The sequence below is a fragment of the Mustela nigripes genome, chromosome 2 (genome assembly GCF_022355385.1).
Source record: "Mustela nigripes isolate SB6536 chromosome 2, MUSNIG.SB6536, whole genome shotgun sequence".
In the NCBI taxonomy this organism is placed as follows: Eukaryota; Metazoa; Chordata; class Mammalia; order Carnivora; family Mustelidae; genus Mustela; species Mustela nigripes.
The window spans coordinates 82,276,290-82,295,726 of NC_081558.1; positions in this window are offsets into that span (position 1 = coordinate 82,276,290).

Consider the following 19,437-nt stretch of genomic DNA (forward strand, 5'->3'; position numbering starts at 1 on the left):
GAAGTGAATCCAAAGCGACGGGAAGATAGACCCCGGGGGGAGGGGTCTATCTTCCCGTCGCTTTGGATTCACTTCTCCGCCGGTCCTACCTTTCAGAAAGTGGTTGATTTTCTGTTTCCAGAATTGCTGTTCTTCTTCTCTTCAATCTGCCGATGGATTTTCAGGTGTTTGCAATCTTTAGATAAGCTATCTAGCTGAACTCCGGCTAGCTGAAGCAGTCTCAGCTTGCTACTTCTCCGCCATCTTGACTCCTCCCTCTATTTGGGCATTATTTCTTGTCACTCTCTTGCTTTATATTATCCAATCCTATCAAAAACAACTATCTTACACTGATTTTTTCCCCCTAAATCATTCCCATTAAATTGTCTTACAGCAGCAGCATGTACCTAGTATCCTAGAACTACAGCACTCAGATCTCAGATGACGACAGACCATAACATAATTAGGTTAATGGTGAATTGGGTACCTTAGCATGCTAATTTACTTCCCTAAGAATGAATGAAAGTCTTAATGTCTTTTTCATTTTATCTCTACCCAATAAACATTGCACATGTCTCTGAGGATCTGTTTCCCGCAGCCAACCCTTACACAAAATCTTATCAGTTAGGATTTTTTTCCTCCAAGAAACCACAGTAAATTTTGACTTATACAAGCAAAGAAAAAAAAGGGGGGGGGAGTTTACTGAAAGGATAGTGGGTAGCTCATAGATTAAAGATAATTTGTATAAATGGGCTTGGCTTGGAATGACAGGAACAAGACCTTTTCTCCAAAATTCTTCAACTCTTTCCATTCTTTCACCAGGTGGTGCAAGATTCAAATTCCCAGGAGAAAAATCTCATTATCCTAGATTTGGTCTGAGACAGTGCTCAAGCCCTAGGTGAAGGAGGATGGGCTGGAGTCAAGGGGACATACATCTATTAATTACAGTGTATACAGAAAGAGTTTTCCACCAAAAGAAAGGGTAGAAGAATTGTGCTGGAAAAGCAAAAGACAACAGCTGTACAGACGATGCTCAAAAAAAAAAAAAAAAAATCCAGAAGAAAGTGAATAATATGTCTGAGGTAAAGGTATTTTAAGAGTTCTAGATTTTTGTGGTAAAATGCTAGCATTACCTGATTTACCCTTTTTCATATTCCTACCAAATTACTCATAAAAATCCCCAAATTAAGTTTTAAACAGGACCAGACATGAGAAATATTAGTAAGCTTCCAGATCACAGATGGAATTGCTCTTCATTAAGCAAAGTTAAAATAAGGCCCTTCAGCAGGACAGAAGAACAATACACAGGATAACACTATGGAAAAGTCCAACCAACCAATATCAAACACATGCTCATCCCAGATTTTCCATATAAGAGTGGCTTTTAATGAAACCAAGGTGCTATCATTTCTAACTTGTTGCACTTAATCTACTCTATTAGTATCTGTTTTGCCTTCAATACTTCAGAAGGTAACTTTTGACTCAGTCTATTTTTACATTGTCAAAAAAAAATGATAATTGATGTAAATGCTTTTACAGAAAAATATTCAAATACATAATAAAATGGTTGGTGGGATGCCACACTAAACAGATTTTTAAAGGCCATTCCTGGACACTGTAAAGTTTAAAGGAAAAATCAAACACAAAGACAAAATTCTAATAATATTGATGAAGTAATAATGTAGTACCTACCACAGAACAAACAAACAAATTGGCAATACTGCAGGATAAAGAAAACCATGAAGTAACATATGCAGGGTGATATAATAAAGCAAACTCAGAGGGCACCTGGGTGGCTCAGTGGGTTAAAGCCTCTGCCTTTAGCTCAGGTCATGATTCCAGGGTCCTGGAATTGAGCCCTGCATCAGGCTCTCTGCTCATCAGGGAGCCTGCTTCCTCCTCTCTCTTTGCCTGCCTCTCTGCTTACTTGTGACCTCTATCTGTCAAAACAAACAAACAAACAAAAAACCACAACAACTGAGAAACAATTTTAGATCCAGAAAAGTAGTCATTTAATAATGAAGCCAAATAATGTTGTATTCTGTCATTCAAGGTTTCAAAAATTTCATCATATAATCACGTTCTTTGAAAGCATCATTGGAAGTATCCCAGAAAAGATAGAAATAAGTATAGGATAGTGCCCTGAAATATGAGAATGTGTTTTACTCTTGTCTAAACATGATAAAAAATGGAGGGACGCCTGGGTGGCTCAGTTGGTTGCGCAGCTGCCTTCGGCTCGGGTCATGATCCCAGTATCCTGGGGTCGAGTCCCACATCGGGCTCCTTGCTCAGCGGGGAGCCTGCTTCTCCCTCTGCCTCTGCCTGCCACTTTGTCTACCTGTGCTCACTCTCTCTGACAAATAAGTAAATAAAATCTTAAAAAAAAAAAAAAGATCAAAAATGGATACCAACAACAATATAGATCTTAAATTCTAAATGAGAGTAATACAATGTTAACCATGGCATAAAGTGTAAGTTGGTATAAAGACCAGAAAAAAAAGTGTCTTCCTATAGTAACTCTTGACTTTTAGGTAAAAATACAAATTCATCAAATTGATAAATAAAAATAAAACAAAATGAGCAACAATTATTTAGGGAAATTGTTAAAAAAAAAAAGTAGAATAAACAGACTGAAACTTTCAAAAGAGTTACAAAATATTGTTCCAACAAATGAGAGGAATGGAGGATAAATATCAATGGAAATTATAAAATATTATGACAGAAATGAATTCTGAAAAAAGGTATATTGAGACTTCTGATTCTGGCCAACATTAAATAAATAGGATCAGATTTACCCTTGTTATTTATACATCAAAAAAGAAAAAAAGACAAAATAAAGGAAATAATGATTTTCAGAGATCAAACAGCAAGTACTGTAAGATTTTGATCCCTGAAAGAAGAGAAACAAGCAAGTTGGGCACATGATTATGCCAGATTACTGCATGAAGGTAGTTTCCAGGCCACAGCAGAGTGAAGGAAAACTCAAACTGAGGAGACAGAGACTGGAGGTTGGGATGCCAAGTTAGCTATAACTTACAGAGCGAAGTACTGGAGAAAGAGGAGTTGTGCACACAGGGAGATAAAAAGATAAAAAGATAAAAAGATGGTCTCTTTCTCTATCAATCAATATCTGTATCTAGAGAGACAGAAAGTTCTGAGACGCTGAAGAAGAACTCTTAGAGTATTTAGCTGATGTAGATCTGTGCAGTAGAGGGGGGCAACTATCCAACACAGGAAAAAGAGGAGTAGGAAGACATAGGAGTAAATATAACAATTCCTAGAGCTCACACTGGGTTGGGAATAGTTTGTATTCTTACCACCCAGAGTTCAAAGACCCTATAATACATGGAGGCATAATATAGGAATTGCAGACGATTATCACCTTAGTACCTGGGATTAGTTTAGCCTTCTGCTAAGACTGATTAGAATCTGTTAGACCAAAGCTTAAAAGCAAGGCTAAAAAGATCAAGTTAATTCCAAATAATTTTATCCCATACCAGAACAAAATCCAGTACCATCTAAAGGAATATATCCAAATCAGGGCACCTGGGTGGCTCATGTGGCTGAGATCCCAGGGTCCTGGGTCCAAGTCCTGGATCAGGCTCCCTAATTGGTGGGGGACCTGCTTCTCCCTCTCCACTCCCCCCTGCTGTGTTCCCTCTCTCAGTGTCTCTTTCTGTCACATAAATAAATAAAATCTTTAAAAAAAAAAAAAGGAATATATCAAAATCTAAGAACCAATAGTGAAAAATTCATAACATCTGGCATTCGACAAGAAACTATCAAGCAGGATGCCCGGGTAGTTCAGTTAGTTAAGTGTGTGACTCGTGATTTCTGCTCGTCATCATCTCAGGGTTGTGAGATCAAGCCTCACCTCAGGCTCTGTGCTCAGTATGGAGACTGCTTGAGATTCTCTCTCCCCTCTCTCTCTCCTTATACCCTTCCCACTACTCCTGTTCTCTCTCTCTAAAATAAATAAAATCTTTAAAAAAAAAAAGAAATTATCAGGTATGCAAAAAGGAACGGAACTGTAAGGGAAAAAATCAACAATAAAATCAGAATGAGGAATGAGATGTAACAGAACTAGAAGACAAAGGTGATAAAACATGTCCCACATGCTCAAGAAAATAGAAGAAAATAAGGCCATATTAAAGAAAGAAAAGTAAGGTACAAAAAAGATACAAATAAAAATTCCATGGGTGAAAAAAATTATGCCTTGTGAAACGAAAAATGCAATGAATGGAATTAAGAGGTAATTAGACACTGCACAAGAAAAGATTAGTGATTAGTGACCTTGTACAGAGACCAGCTGAAATTACCCAAAATGAAAAAGGAGCACCTGGGTAGCTTTGTTAGTTAAGCATCTGCCTTTGGCTCAGGTCATGATCTTGGGGTCCTTAGATCAAGCTCCATGGCGGGCTTCCCGTTCAGTGGGGAGCCTGCCTCTCCCTCTCATTACTGTTCCCTCTGCATGTGCTCTCTAATAAATAAATAAAATCTTAAAAAAAAAAAAAAGAGAGAGAGAAAAAGAGATAAAATATCAAAATAAGAAGCATAACAATACTCTGTGGTACAATATAGAATGAGATGACATGTATTTAATTGGAATGCCAGAAGGAGAAGGGAGATGACAGAATAGAAATAATTTGCAAAATTTTTCCAAGTTTGATGGGAGCTATGTACCTACTGATCTACAGAACTCAATAAACTTCACTGGAAGAAACTTTAAAAAATGACATCAAAAAATATAATTAAATGCTCAAAGTCTTTAATAAAGGGAAATAAATATCTTAAAAGCAGACAAAGAAAAAAGATTTGTTATATGTACAGAAGAAAAAAAAAATGGATTATTAGAAGCCAGACATGTCAGAACACAATGAACATATATCTTCACATAAGGGAAAGAATTTTTTTTTTTCTAAACTAAGAATCTTTTACTCAGTGACAATAGTTTCCAAATTTCAAGTTGAAACAAAGAATTTTTCATACAAACACCAGTTGAGAGAGTTCAGAACTGACAGGCTGGTATTAAAAGAAATTTTTTAAAAAGTCTTTCAAGAGAGAGGAAGATGGTAGTGGAGTAGGAGGACTCCAGGCTCACCTCATCCCCCAAACACAACTAGATAACTATAAAATCATCCTAAATACTCCAGAAATCAACGTGAAGACTGACAGAACAAACTCCACAACTAAAGAGAGAAGAGGCCACAATGAGGAAGGTAGAAAGTATGGAGAAGTAGATTAAGAGAGAAACAGATCCTGACTGCTGTGGAGAAAAAGGAACTGTGGTTAGAAAAGAGTGTGAGAGAGAAGCACACAGGGGAATGTACAAGGAGAATGTTTCCCCACAGCTATTGGCTTGGAAAACAAAAGGGGCTGAATTTTGTGAGTTCTTACAACAAGCAGGGCTTACTTAAAGTCTAAAGTTTCAAAGTTCAGTGAACATGGCTGGGACAGAGCTCAGATGGCATTTTGTTGTTCTTGGATAGAAGGCAAGCAAACAACCTGGGGGCAGACAGCATAGAAACAGCAATCTGAAGAGCACCTGGGTCACACAGGGGGGAGAACATTCACTCTTCTCACAGCCTGTCCCTGAGAGGTAGCATTAGTCTCTCCAGGAACAATGAAGTTGGCTGATGCCATTTTCCTCCCCACTCCTCAGCATAAAGAGAGGGGTTTACTTTCCCGCCTGTGGGAAGTAGCACAACACTGACACTAGCTGCCTAACTTGCTTACATGAAGCCCAACCACCCCCACCATGCCCTGTGGAACTGCCCTTATCAGTCACCCTTACCTCAGTCCCAGTGTGGTAGTAGGACCCTTACCCAGCAGTCCAGGATAAACCACTGCCAATCCCACATCTCCTGACCAGAGAGTTTTGGAGAGCCTCATTCCTGGGCAAGGTAGTGACAGGCCTCATTTCATAAGCAGACCAGGGCATACCTAGTTAGAACTCATCACATTTAGGTCAGGAACCACTCTCCAAAACAGGCAAGGAGGGCCTCTGCAGATGAGTAGCCTGAAGGACAGAATAGCCAAAACACAGTAGCAGAATGCATACAGCACACACTGGAGTCGCTCCCTGAAATACCAGGCCCTGGGCACTGCAGGACCTCTTCTTCTCAAGGACATTACTTTCAGGAGCATGAGATGTAACTGGCTTTTCTAACACAGAGAAGCAGTCAGAGACTTAGACAAAATGAGAAGACAGAGTAATTTATCCCAAATGAAAGAATAAGATAAGGTCATGGCCAGAGAGCTAAGCAAAACAGATATAAATAACATATCTGATGGAGGAGAATTTAAAGAAATGACCATATGGATACTTCCTGGACTTGAGTAAATAATGGAAGACATCAATGAGATCTTAACCACAGAGATGAAAGAGTTAAAAAAGAATCAATCAGAAATGAAGAGTGCAATAAATGAGATTAGGAACAGGCTTGATGAAATGAAAAACAGGCTGGAAGAAGCAGAGGAATTAATTAATGACCTAGAAAACAAAGTAATAGAAAGCAATGAAGCTGAATAAAATAGAAAGAATTATGCAAAATGAGAACATACTTAGGGAACTCAGTGACTCCATCAACAGTAATAACATTCATATTATAGAAGTTTCAGAAGAAGAGGAGAGAAAGAAGGGGGCAGAAAATTTATTCAAAATATTGCTGAAAACTTCCCTAATCTAGGAAAGGAAACAGACTTCCAAATCCAGGAGGCACAGAGAGCTCTCATCAAAATCAACAAAAGCAGGCCAACACCAACACACATATTGCTATTAAATTTATAAATTATAGCAATAAAGAAAAAATCTTAAAAGCAGCAAGACAAAAGAAGTCATAAACTTACAAGGGAAATCCCATAAGAACAACAGGAGATTTTTCAACAGAAACTTTGCAAGTCAGAAGAAAGTGGCACAACACTTTCAAAGTAATAAAATAGAAAAATCTGTAGCCAAAAATATTCTATCTAGCAAGACTATCATTCAGAATAGTAGGAGAGAAGAGCTTTTTGAAGAGCTTCCCAAACAAAAACTAAAGGAGTTCATGACCACTAAATCAACTCTGAAAGAAATATTGAAGGGGATCTTTTGAATGGAAAGGAGAGACCAAAAGTAACAGTATAAAGGGAGGAAACACAAAAGCAGTAAAAATTAATATTTCTGTGAAAAATCAGTCAAGTAATTCACTCACACACAACTAGGATATGAAATATAACAGCACATACCTAAATGTGCTGAGGAGAGAAGAGTCTCAAACTTAAATGACCATCAACTTAATATAGACTGCTATATGTGGAAGAGGTTATATACAAACCTAATGGTAACCATATGTAGCAATCACTAATAAATAGGCAAAGAATAGAGGAAGAGATCCAGATATATCACTAAATAAAAACAACAGAACGTGAAAGATGGAAAGACAAGATAGGATCAGAAAATCTCTAGAAACAACCACAAAACAATAAAATGGCAACAAATACATATCTATAAATAACTACTTTGAATGTAAAAAATAGACCAAACACTCCACCCAAAAGACAGGCGCTGTCAGAGTGCATAGAAAACAAGACCCATCTATATGCTGACTACAAAAGACTCATTTTAGACCTAAAGACAACTACAGATTGAATGTGAAATGATGGAGAAACATTTATCATGGAAATGGATGTCCAGAGAAAGCCAGAGTAGTGATGCTTCTACAGAGCAAACTAGACTTTAAAACAAAGATGGTAACAGGAGACAAACAAGGGCACTGTACAGCCATAAGGGATTATCCAACAAGAAGATATAATAATTGTAAATAATTATGCACTCAAATGGGAGCACTCAACCACAAAAAACAATAACAAAAATAAAGGATCTGCTCAATAATACTGCAATAATGCTAGGGGAATTTAACACCCTACTTACACTGATGGACAGCTCATCTAAACAGAAAATCAACAAGGAAACAATGGCTCTGAATGAAACACTGAACCAGACAGACTTAACATATATATTCAGAATATTCCAACCTAAAATATTTGAATACACATTCTTTTCAAGTACACATGGAACATACTTCAGAATAGATCACATATTAGGGCATGAAGCCATGAAGAGGCCTCAATACATTCCAGAAGATCTAAGTCATACCATGCACATTTTCTGAACACAATGTTACGAAACTAGTGTCAGCCACAAGAAAAAGTTTGGAAAGACCTCAAATACATGGAAGTTAAACAACATGCTAAAGAACAATGAATGAGTCAACCAGGAAGTCAAAGAAGAAAAAAAAAATATGGAAACCAATGAAAATGAAAACAAAACAGTCCAAAACCTGTGAGAAACAGCAAAAGTAGTCATAAAAGGGAAATAAATGTCAATACAAGCCTACCTCAATCAAGCAGCAAGAAAAATTTCAAATACACAAACTAACCTTACACCTAAAGGAGCTAGAAAGGGAATGACATATGAAGCCTAACATCATCAAAAGGAAGGAAATAATAAAGATTAAAACAGAAATAAATGATACAGAAACTAAAACAAAGCAAAACAAACAAAAACAAAAACAAAAAAATCCCAAAGAACAGATCAATGAAGCCAGGAGCTGATTCTTTGAAAAAATTAATAAAACTGATAAATTTCTAGCCAGACTTATCAAGAAGAAAAGAGCAAGTACCCATATAAATAAAATCATAAATGAGAGGAAAAATAAAACCATTACCAAAGAAATATAATTGTAAGAGAATGTTATAAAAACTATATGCCAACAAATTGGACAAACCTAGAAGAAATGGATAAAGTCCTAGAAACATATGAATTAACAAAAGTTAAACAGGAAAAAATTAAAAAATTAAACAGATTGGGGCACCTGGGTGGTTCAGTGGTTAAAGCCTCTGCCTTCTGCTCAGGTCATGATCTCAGGGTCCTGGGATCGAACCCTACATCGGGCTCTCTGCTCAGCAGAGAGCCTGCTTCCCCTTCTCTCTCTGCCTGCCTCTCTGCCCACTTGTGATCTTTGTCTGTCAAATAAATAAATAAAATCTTTAAAAAAAAATGGAACAGATTGATAACCAGCAAAGAAATTGAATCAGTAATCTCAAAACTGCCAACAAACAAAAGTCAAGGACTAGATGGCTTCACAGGTGAAATCTACCAATCATTTATTTAAAGAGTTAATACCTATTCTTCTCAATCTATTCCAAAAAAATAGAAAATGAAGTAAAACTTCCAAATTCTTTGCTGGCATTACCCTGATATCAAAACCAGATACTGACACCACAAAAAAAAGCGAACTATAGGCCAATATCTCTGATGAATATAGATGCAAAAATCCTCGACAAAATACCAGCTAACCAAATCCAACAATATGTTAAAAAAAATCATTCACCATGATCAAGTGAGATTTATTCCTTGGTTAAAACTGTGGTTTGGTATTTGCAAATCAAAGTAATATATCACATCAATAAAACAAAGGATAAGAACTATATGATCATTTCAATAGAAGCAGAACAATCATTTGACAAAGTACAACATCCATTCGTGATAAAAATCCTCAACAAAGTAGGTTTAGAGGGAACATATCTCAAGAGAGTAAAGGCCATATATGAAAAACCACCAGATAATATAATTCTCAATGGGGAAAAATTGAGCTTTCTCACTATGGTCAGGAACAAGATAAGGGTGTCTACTCTCACATTTATTAAACACAGTACTGGAAGTCCTAGCCATAACAATCAGATAACAAAAAGAAATAAAATCAGCAAGAAAGGGGTAAAACTTTCACTTTTTCACATTTTGCAGATGGCATGATACTATATATATAAACCTTAAAGAGTCCACTAAAAAATTGCTAGAACTGTTAAATGCATTTAATAAGTCACAGGATGCAAAACCAACTTATAGAAATCTGTTGCATTTCTATCTGCCAATAATGAAGCAGTAGAAAGAGAAATTAAGGAATCAATTCCTTTTATAATTGGACCGAAACCACTAAGATACCTAGGAATAAACCTAACCAAATGAGTAAAAAAAAAAAAAAATCTATAGTCTGAAAATTAAAAAACACTGATGAAAGAAATTGAAGACAACACAAAGAAATGGAAAGACATTCCATTCCCATAGACTGGAAAAACAACTATCATTAACATGTCTTTATTACCTAAAGCAATCTACAGTTCTAATGCAATCCCTATCAAAATATCAATAGCATTTTTCACTGAGCTTGAAAAAACAGTCCAAAAATTTATATACAGCCACAAAAGACCGTGAATAGCCAAAGCAATCTTGAAAATTAAAAGCAAAGCTGGAGGCATCACAATTCCAGACTTCAAGTTATATTACAAAGGTATGGTAATCAAAACAGTATGCAACTTGTATAAAAACAGACACATAGATCAATGGAACAGTACAGAAAACTCAGAAACTAACCCACAATTATATGGTCAATTAATCTTTGACAAAGCAGGAAAGAATATCCAATGTAAAAAAGACATGTTCTCAAAAAATGGTGCTGGGAAAGTAGATAGCAACATGCAAAAGAATGAAACTGGACCATTTTCTGAAACCATGCACAGAAATAATCTCAAAATGGATTGAAGACCAAAATGTGAGCCCTGAAACCATAAAAATCCTACACAGAACACAAGCCATAACTTCTTTGACATTAGCCACAGTAACTTCTTTCTACCTATGTCTCCTGAGGCAGAAACAAAACAAAGATGGGGCACTGGGTGGATCAGTTGGTTAAGTGGCTGCCTTCAGCTCAGGTCATGATCCTCAGGGTCCTGAGATCCAGTCTTGTATCGGGCACCCTGCTCATCCAGGAGCCTGCTTCTCCCTCAACTGCCACTCCCACTCCTTGTGCGCACACACACACACACACACACACACACGGACACACACTCTTTTTCTCTCTTTCAAATAAAAACTTAAAAAAAGAAGAAGAAAAAAAAAAACAAGGATATGTAACTCCTAAGCCAATAGTGTAAATAAACAGAATAAAAGAATATAGAAAAAGGAAGAATGGTGAAACAAATCTATATGGATGGATACACAGATATAAAAATAGCAACATGTAATATTTAAATCTGGCAATGTCAATAAGTACATTTGATATTAGCTGCTTAAACATTCCAATTAGGGGTGTTTGGGTGGCTTAGTTTGTTAAGCATCTGCCTTCAGCTCAGATCATGATCCCAGGGTCCTAGGTTGAGTCCCGCATCAGGCTCCCTGCTCAGTGCTGAGTGTGCTAGAGATTCTCTCTCACGCTGCTCTTCCCCATTCTTGTATGCACATGTACATCTCTCTCTCTCCTCTTAAAAAAAAAAAAAATTAAAGACCTGCTTTAAATGTAGACACAAAATGTTTAAAAGTAACATAACAAAAAATACCCTGAAAACACAAATTTAAAAAAAGGTGAAAAGAAGATGAGAGCTGTCTATATTAACATTAACCAAAAGATTTCAGAACATGCACATTACCAGGATTAAAATGTAAGAAACTAAAAAGATGAGTGATTCATCAAGAGGATATAACAATGCTTACCCTTAAATTTGCATGCACATTATAACTGAGTTTCAAGATAAATAAAGAGAAAAAAACAATAGAATTGAAAGGAGAAATAGAGAAAGTGAAAAACAGAGTTGAACATTTCAATAGTCTTTTCAGTAATTCATAGGAAAAAAATATATAGATATTCAATGAGGATGCAGAAGCAGTAACCATTTCCATTAAATTCGACCTAATTTTCCTGTACGGAACAGCATTTCCTGAAATGGCAGACTGCACATTTTTTTCAGGCACATGTCCCTGTCGCCCAGATAAACCATACATGTTCATGGATATGAAAGAGGTCTTAATCAACTCAAGAGGTCTGGAATAATAAAAAATGTATTCTATAACCAAAATAGAATTATACTAGGGAAAAATTAAAAAGATAACTGGAAAATTGCCAAGTACTTGGAAATTAACCTAAAAACTTTTAAATAACCTATGAACAAAATTACAAAGAAAATTAGGCAAAATTGAACTAAATGAAAATAAATCAAAATGTGAGATTCAGCTAACACAGTTTTCAGAAAGAAAATGGTATCATTAAACATTTTTGTCCTAAAGAAGATCTCAAATTAATATAAATTTTAAACTTAAGAATCTAGAAAAAGAAGAATTAAAGAAAAAGCTATCAATCCAGATCCTACAGAGATTAAAAATATTATAAGACAATCAAGGAAAATTCCTGGTCCTGGGCTTCTAACATATATTTAAAAAAATAAATAATGCCAACTCCATACCAACTCTTACAGAAAACAGAGGATAGGAAGGCACAATCTAATTCATTTTAAGATCCTAGATATATTCTGCAAAAAACTTACAAAGATACGGTAAGAAAATTACACACCAATATCCCTCATAAACATAGACAAGAAATTATTCGACAAAGTGTTCCACACTGAATCTCGGAATACATAAAAAGTTTAATAGATCATTTCCATATATGGTTTATCCCTTAAACACAATGTAGTTTTAACACATAAGAATTAATCCATATAATTCACCATATTAACATATTAAGATGTAAAGAGAATAAGGAGCCTATCTTAATAGGTGCAATAAAAGCAGTACACAAAATTCCTGATAAAAACTGTCAATAAATTAGGAATGAAATTACACATCATCGACCTAAAAGTTAAAAAAAAAAAAAAAAAAGGCACATACAAGGCCTACAGCTAATATCCTAAGAAATGGGAAAGAAATGTTCTCTGAGATTGAGAACAAAGCAAGGATGTCTAAACTTATCATTATGAGTCACGATTTTATTAGTAGTCCCAACCTATATAATACAGTAAGAAGAGAAGAGAGAAAAAAGAAAAGATGGTAGGTAGACAAGAGTATCAGCAAGTCCATTTGGTCTTACACCAGGGCCAAAATCTCCATCTAGCCTTTTTTTTCACTAGTCATAAAAACCACATTTCCATATCGATCTGATAATATAATTCTTGGCTCTGATGTGAGGCAAACAATTCCAACACAAATGCATTGTGTATTTTATAGGTTTTTATAGGTTTCCAAGGATAATAATATGTACGTGGATAAACAGACTGAGGTAGGTCCCTCTGAGGTAAGTTGGAAGGAAGTGGTCTTGAGGTTAAAGGAAGAAATTGTGAAATTGTTGATTGCAGGTCATGAACTGAAGAGCTATGAGTAGTTCAAATATGTACCCAAGAGCCAAAGAAACAACATTCTCTAAGAAAAAAAATAAAAAGTTAAATACATGTCAATATGAGTGAACATATTAAAGAAGGGGGAGATGAAAGAACAATCATTACAATGTGATTCCTGATAATAGGTTCAATTGGAATGACTGTCAATGGAAAGGAAAACCACTCTAACTAAATGGCAAAGAAAAGGCTAGTTGAAGATGTCAAATTTGTAGGTCTAGAAGCAAGAAATTTGAGAAAATTTCCAATTGACAGACTCATTTCTCATTAGAGGTGAGGTCATTTGTTGTGAGGAAAGACGCAGAAATAGCATTAAAAACTTCAAGAGTTTGGGAAATAGTTGGAAAATATTTGAGTCAAGCTTTTTGAGGAAAATAAAGAGTATATTAAACAGAAAAATGAAGAGTAGATACGAAATCTCACTCTCTCTTATGCTATACTTATAGATACAAACCCACTTACAAATGAGACAAACTATATACAATACAGTGTTAAAAGAGGCTGTGCCTTGGGATGCCTGGGTGGCTCAGTGGGTTAAGCCTCTGCCTTTGGCTCAGGTCATGATCCCAGAGTCCTGGGATTAAGCCCCGCATCAGGGTCTCTGCTCAACCGGGAGCCTGCTTCCCATCCCCGCCCCCGCCTGCCTCTCTGCCTACTTGAGATCTCTGTCTGTCAAATAAATAAATAAAATCTTTAAAAAAAAAAAAAAAGAGGTTGTACCTTTAGTAATGAGAAAACAGGTAATTTGACTTTAAAATTTTATCTTTTTTCTAAAGTGAAACTATGTAACTTTTACTATCAGATTTTTAAGGACTGAGGCAGTTTTTAGAGTTATAGGATAGTACTAATTTATTGGTTAGAGATAATAATTTGTTTAAGTCCAGATATAGGAATAATCAGATGAAGAGGCTGCGATGGAAAGAGCATCTTCCCAATTTATCATCCAAAGGTTTAAAAAAAAAAAAACAAAAAAAAACAAAAAACAAACAAAAAAACACTTGGAGCAGAATTTGAAGATTTACAGTATCTGGCAAAACAATGATATTTCTAAAGATTAATTATGGATCTTGACCTGTATTGGTAGTACTTTACATTGCTTTTGTAAGGTTTCCAAACTCATATTGCAAGGAACTATTACTTCTATACACTGCCCATACAATCGATGTCAGGATGCTTCCCATTCTTAAGAAGACAGTATTGGAACCCAAAGGGATGAGAGATTTTTCTGTGAGTGATATTGCAAGGCAATCACAGAACTGGGATCAAAATTAACTCCTCCAGATGTTGAATTCTGTACTCAGTTGAATGAAGTCCATATGATTTTCTTTGTGCTTCTAACATCCTCTAAAGCCTGCATCTGTTTTATACACTGCTCCATTGAGAAAGGTTCCTAAACAGATGCAATATGTAAAGTTCGTGAGAATGAGAAAGATTTGAAGAGATCGTATTATAATCAATCAAGCTAAAATTAGTTTCCTTCTGTTTGCAAGACTCTGCCTGACCCAAAATGTTCCAAGCCCATCGCTTAAGTCAGACAGAAACCAGGTGGGGAATACCTACTTCTGTGTTCCACATATACTTTAAACAACTTAGGTTCAAATAAAGTTTAAAGTTATATCAAGATAGTTAAGTTTTCCCAAACTCAGGTAGAGACTAGTATTTCATCCATGTGTAGTGCAGATGTTGTATTACAATGTTAAGAATAATGTAAATTAAAGCCATTCTCAGCCCCATTGTTTTCAGTCTCTGTCTCTGTCTAGTTAAATAAACCACCCCAACCGTCATCTATCATAGAGGATCTATTTCTGGTGTTATCTTCTTTTTCACCTCTACTTAATTACCTTTAAAGTATGATGTTTTCATGGCTCTGGAAAACAGAAACTAAGAATTTAAGTTCCCAGACTTTGCTTCACTGTGACCTTGAAGAGGTATTCCACACTCTGAGGTAGAGTTTGCCTGTTGATAAGACTGTGCCCTCCTGGTATTTATCAACATTGTCTAGGATTATTTCTTAACTTTAGCATCATCTGGAAATACCAAAGTATTATAGGACACCTTACTGTATTCCTGTTAGGGTGACTGCATAATTCATTGTCCAATTAGGACACTTTGTAAATGAGAGAACAATGTTAAGATTAATGTCCAGACAACAGGCTTAACCTGGGACTTTATTTCATTACAATGTGATTCCTGATAATAGGTTCAATTGGAATGTTTGTCAATGGAAAAGAAAAGCAACATCTTCACCACTCTAACTAAATGGCAAAGAAAAGGCTAGTTGAAGATGTCAAATTTGTAAGTCTAGAAGCAAGAAATTTGAGAAAATTTCTAATTGACAGACTCATGTCTCATTAGAGGTGAGGTCAAATGAGGCAAACCAGGATATAAGATCTAGAACCAAACTTCATTAAGCCTGCAATCCACATCCCCCCACAACCCCTCATTTCTACACTATAGCACCATTCAGAATCACGCAATGTTTCTTTACCTAAACCAGTTTATTTCCCCAATTTAACCGTCTATGTTATGTTGTGCCACAATTGTCCTAGGTAGAACAGCAAAATATTTTTTTTCTAACTCTTCTTTCCTTTACTTAAAATAGCCACTCATCCTGCAAGCTTTTTCATTATTTCTTTTCTCTTCTCAATTACCTCTTGTATTAACATGCTCCTTATTCTCAGCACCCCAGTCTAGGTCCAGTAATAACTGAACAGAAGCCTAACTCCTTCTTATATACTTTTAAAATTATTGTCCCAAATATCCATCTTGTTAATAAGAGTGGATATTTCTGTCTCTTTTTAGATAAGTACTTGTGTTAGTTGAATATTCGATACTTTATATTTCGCACCCCCCCACACACATACACATACACTCACTCACACACACACACACACATATACACTCCCTGTTCTCAATATTACCTTAATATATTATTCCTGCTGAACCCCTTTCTTATGATGAGGGACTTATCTTAGAAACTAATAATAGTTCACATCTTATGTAATTTTTGAGAAATAGTTAACATATTAAACATGTTTTAAAGAGTACTAGCACATGAGAAGAGCTACGTAAATGATGTAAATGCCAGCATATCAGCTTTCAGAAATGAAAATCCCCCTCTCCTTCTATAGTATAAAACCTTCAACATGCTTGGCAAGGATTTGTCCCTTCATCTCCTAAAATATATTTTAAAGTTCTTCATTCTTGTCAATACCCCTTATTCCCAGAAATGATGTATTCCCTTTTTCTGTATTTTCATTTCCTTTGAACTTTCAAAGCAACGTATTTCTCCCCCACTTTTTTCCTATATCCCATATAATGTATTCTGCCATAACAAAATCCTACCAGATTTTTAGAGAAAGGCTGAAAAAACACCATAGGCCAGAGGAGGAGATATGACAATTAAATGTTTTTGAATTAAATCCTAGAACAGAAAAAAGACATTAACAAAATACTACTGGAACCCAAAGTCTGGAGTTTAGCTAATAATACCAACTACATTTTCTTGGTTTTAACAAATGTACCATGATAACATAAAATGGTAGTAATGGAAAAAATGGAATGAAAACTATACTAGAATTCCCTATACTATCTTTGCAACTTTTCTGTCACAAATAATAATCTAAAATTATTTATAAATAAAAATGGATTTAAAATGTTAAAAAAAATTCTAACAGTTTTGTTAAAAATGAGAACCTCTTCAACATACACAAGACTTTCTTCTTTAAACAAAGTTCCTTTCTTTTTTAAGATTTTATTTATTTATTTGAGAGAGAAAGAGAGTAAGCGAGAGAACAGAAGCTATGGGTGCAGAGGGAGAGGGAGCAGCAGGCTTCCATTGAGCAGGGAGCCCGATGTTGGTCTTGATCCCGGGATCCTGGGATCATGACCTGAGTGAAAGGCAGATGCTTAACTGACTGAGCCGCCCAGGTGTCCCTGGACCTGAGTTCCTTTACCTTAATTCCCCCTCAACTACCTCCAGAGTCCTTGTATTTCTTTATCAGTGGCATTTATTAAAAATGAAACTATGGGGGCACCTGGGTGGCTCAGTGGGTTAAAGCCTCTGCCTTTGGCTCAGGCATGATCCCAGTGTCCTGGGATAGAGCCCCGCATCGGGCTCTCTGCTCAGCAAGGAGGCTGCTTCCTCTCTCTCCGCCTGCCTCTCTGCCTACTTATGATCTCTGTCTGTCAAATAAATAAATAAAAATCTTTAAAAAAAAAAATGAAACTATGGCCCATATGCCTCTGGACACATAAAAAGAAAACCTTTCTATATAAATGCCAGTGAAGCTCTTTTAAAGATATTCAATTTAAATTACAGAAATCAGTCACATTTTCACAACTTTCTTTCTTCCTTCCTTCCTTCCTTCTTCTTTCTTTCTTGTCTTGGGCATGCCAGAATTGATTTTTATTTCTATCTCCTTCCATTTCCAAGAAAAGTAACTATTTCCTATTCTAAAATAATAAAAATAAACAATAAGCAGACCTAGGAAATCTTCCATATTCAAGACAGATCATTATTTGGTCATTTTATACCTCAGCACCACCCTTTCATTGACAGTTTCTAAAAGTGCTTTCATTGTGTTTGATTATATTTCCATCTAAAGAGAAAATATTAAATACAATTATATGAGATGAAGTTTGGGAAACTGTCTATTTTATCTCTTCTTACAGGATGGTAAGTATAAAAACCTGTGCAACAGTAACTTCAATGAACTTCAATACACATCTTCTTTTTATAGGTCCCTGTAGGAGAATCAAATCACCCTTAGAATTCCCTAGGCCTCTAAGGGTAGGCACTTACATGACGTATTCCTCTATCTATTTTTCTCTATTGAAGAAGGATCATACCTCTAACAAGCTCCAGGGAAAGAAGTCAAGAATCTCCTTTTATGATTCACATCCCTTTAAGAGTAGGTATAAACCAAATACCCCTCTGAGACCCAGATTTCTTCCAAGATGTAAACCAAAAGGGAAAAAGATGTGTGAACAACCCTAAAGGCTTAGGACATGTTCTTTGTCACAGGGCTCTAAAAATCCAATATAAGCTCAGAGTAAGTAACAGGACTTTCATAAAAATTTTGGAAACATTCCCAGGCAGGAGTTTGGGGGGGGGGGGTGGTGGGGGGGCAGGAGGGTTGGTTTTTTGTTTGATTTTATAAGACTAAAGCACTTTTCATTTCCACAGGACTTTCTTAATCTCACTGTCCAAGTTCAGACTAAAATCTGCTCATTTCAGACACCTAATCCCCTTAGATCTGAAAATGTTTTTGAATTTACCTTTCTCATAGACCATGTGATATTCCAGAGTCTCAATATATCTTATTCTGTACATCCTCTTATATGGCCTGACTAGCAGGATCTCTCACATTCCTGGATTTGAATACTAGTTTCACCACTCCCCAGCTGCACATACTTTTACAAACTTGTTAATATATATGAGTCTATTTCAATGTCTACCAAGTAAGCATAATGATGCCTGCTGCTATATAAGTTTTTGATAATGATTACTTTACCTAAGTGATACCAATATGTGGGATAAAGGAGATGCCAAATAAATGAAGCCATTTGTATTTGATTCTGATGTAGTTGCTATAGTCTGTCTTTGAATTATAACATATATATATATATATATATATATATATATATATATATTTTTTTTTTTTCCTTAAAGCAGGCACACTTGAGGCAAAGGAAAAGAATGTTGGGCTTGGAGAATTTTTTTGATAGCAAGTTTAAGTATGTAGTATACATAGACTACAACATATTGGGTCCTTATTTTACACATTTTGAACTGTCTTCTTCAGGTCTAAGTGATGATGAACGTGGAAGGAAAAACTTGGAATATGTGGGTTAATCCATCTAAAATTCTATAGTCTCAACTTGGCTCTGGATTTGTTAATTATACTGATCCTAGTTTTGGATTTCCAAAGTCATATATGTAACTTTACCTGTGGAAGATGAAAGAAAGCCTTCACAAATAAATGATGAGGAGTGACGAAACTTACTATAGTAAGGATAGGCTACTTTCTTGGGTTAAGGTAAAAAAACAATACAGTGAAATTATTGTAATTCCAAAGGCAAAGGAGCAACTTAGAAGTTTTGAGATTGTGTCTCTAAGCATCATGTCTGCTCAAGGAAATCAAGCAGGAGCTAGAATGGTTTAAAAAAATGAAAAAAAGTCTGGCCAGGGGTTTATCAATTTTACTAATTCTTTCAAAGAACCAGCTCCTAGTTTCGTTGATTTGTTCTATT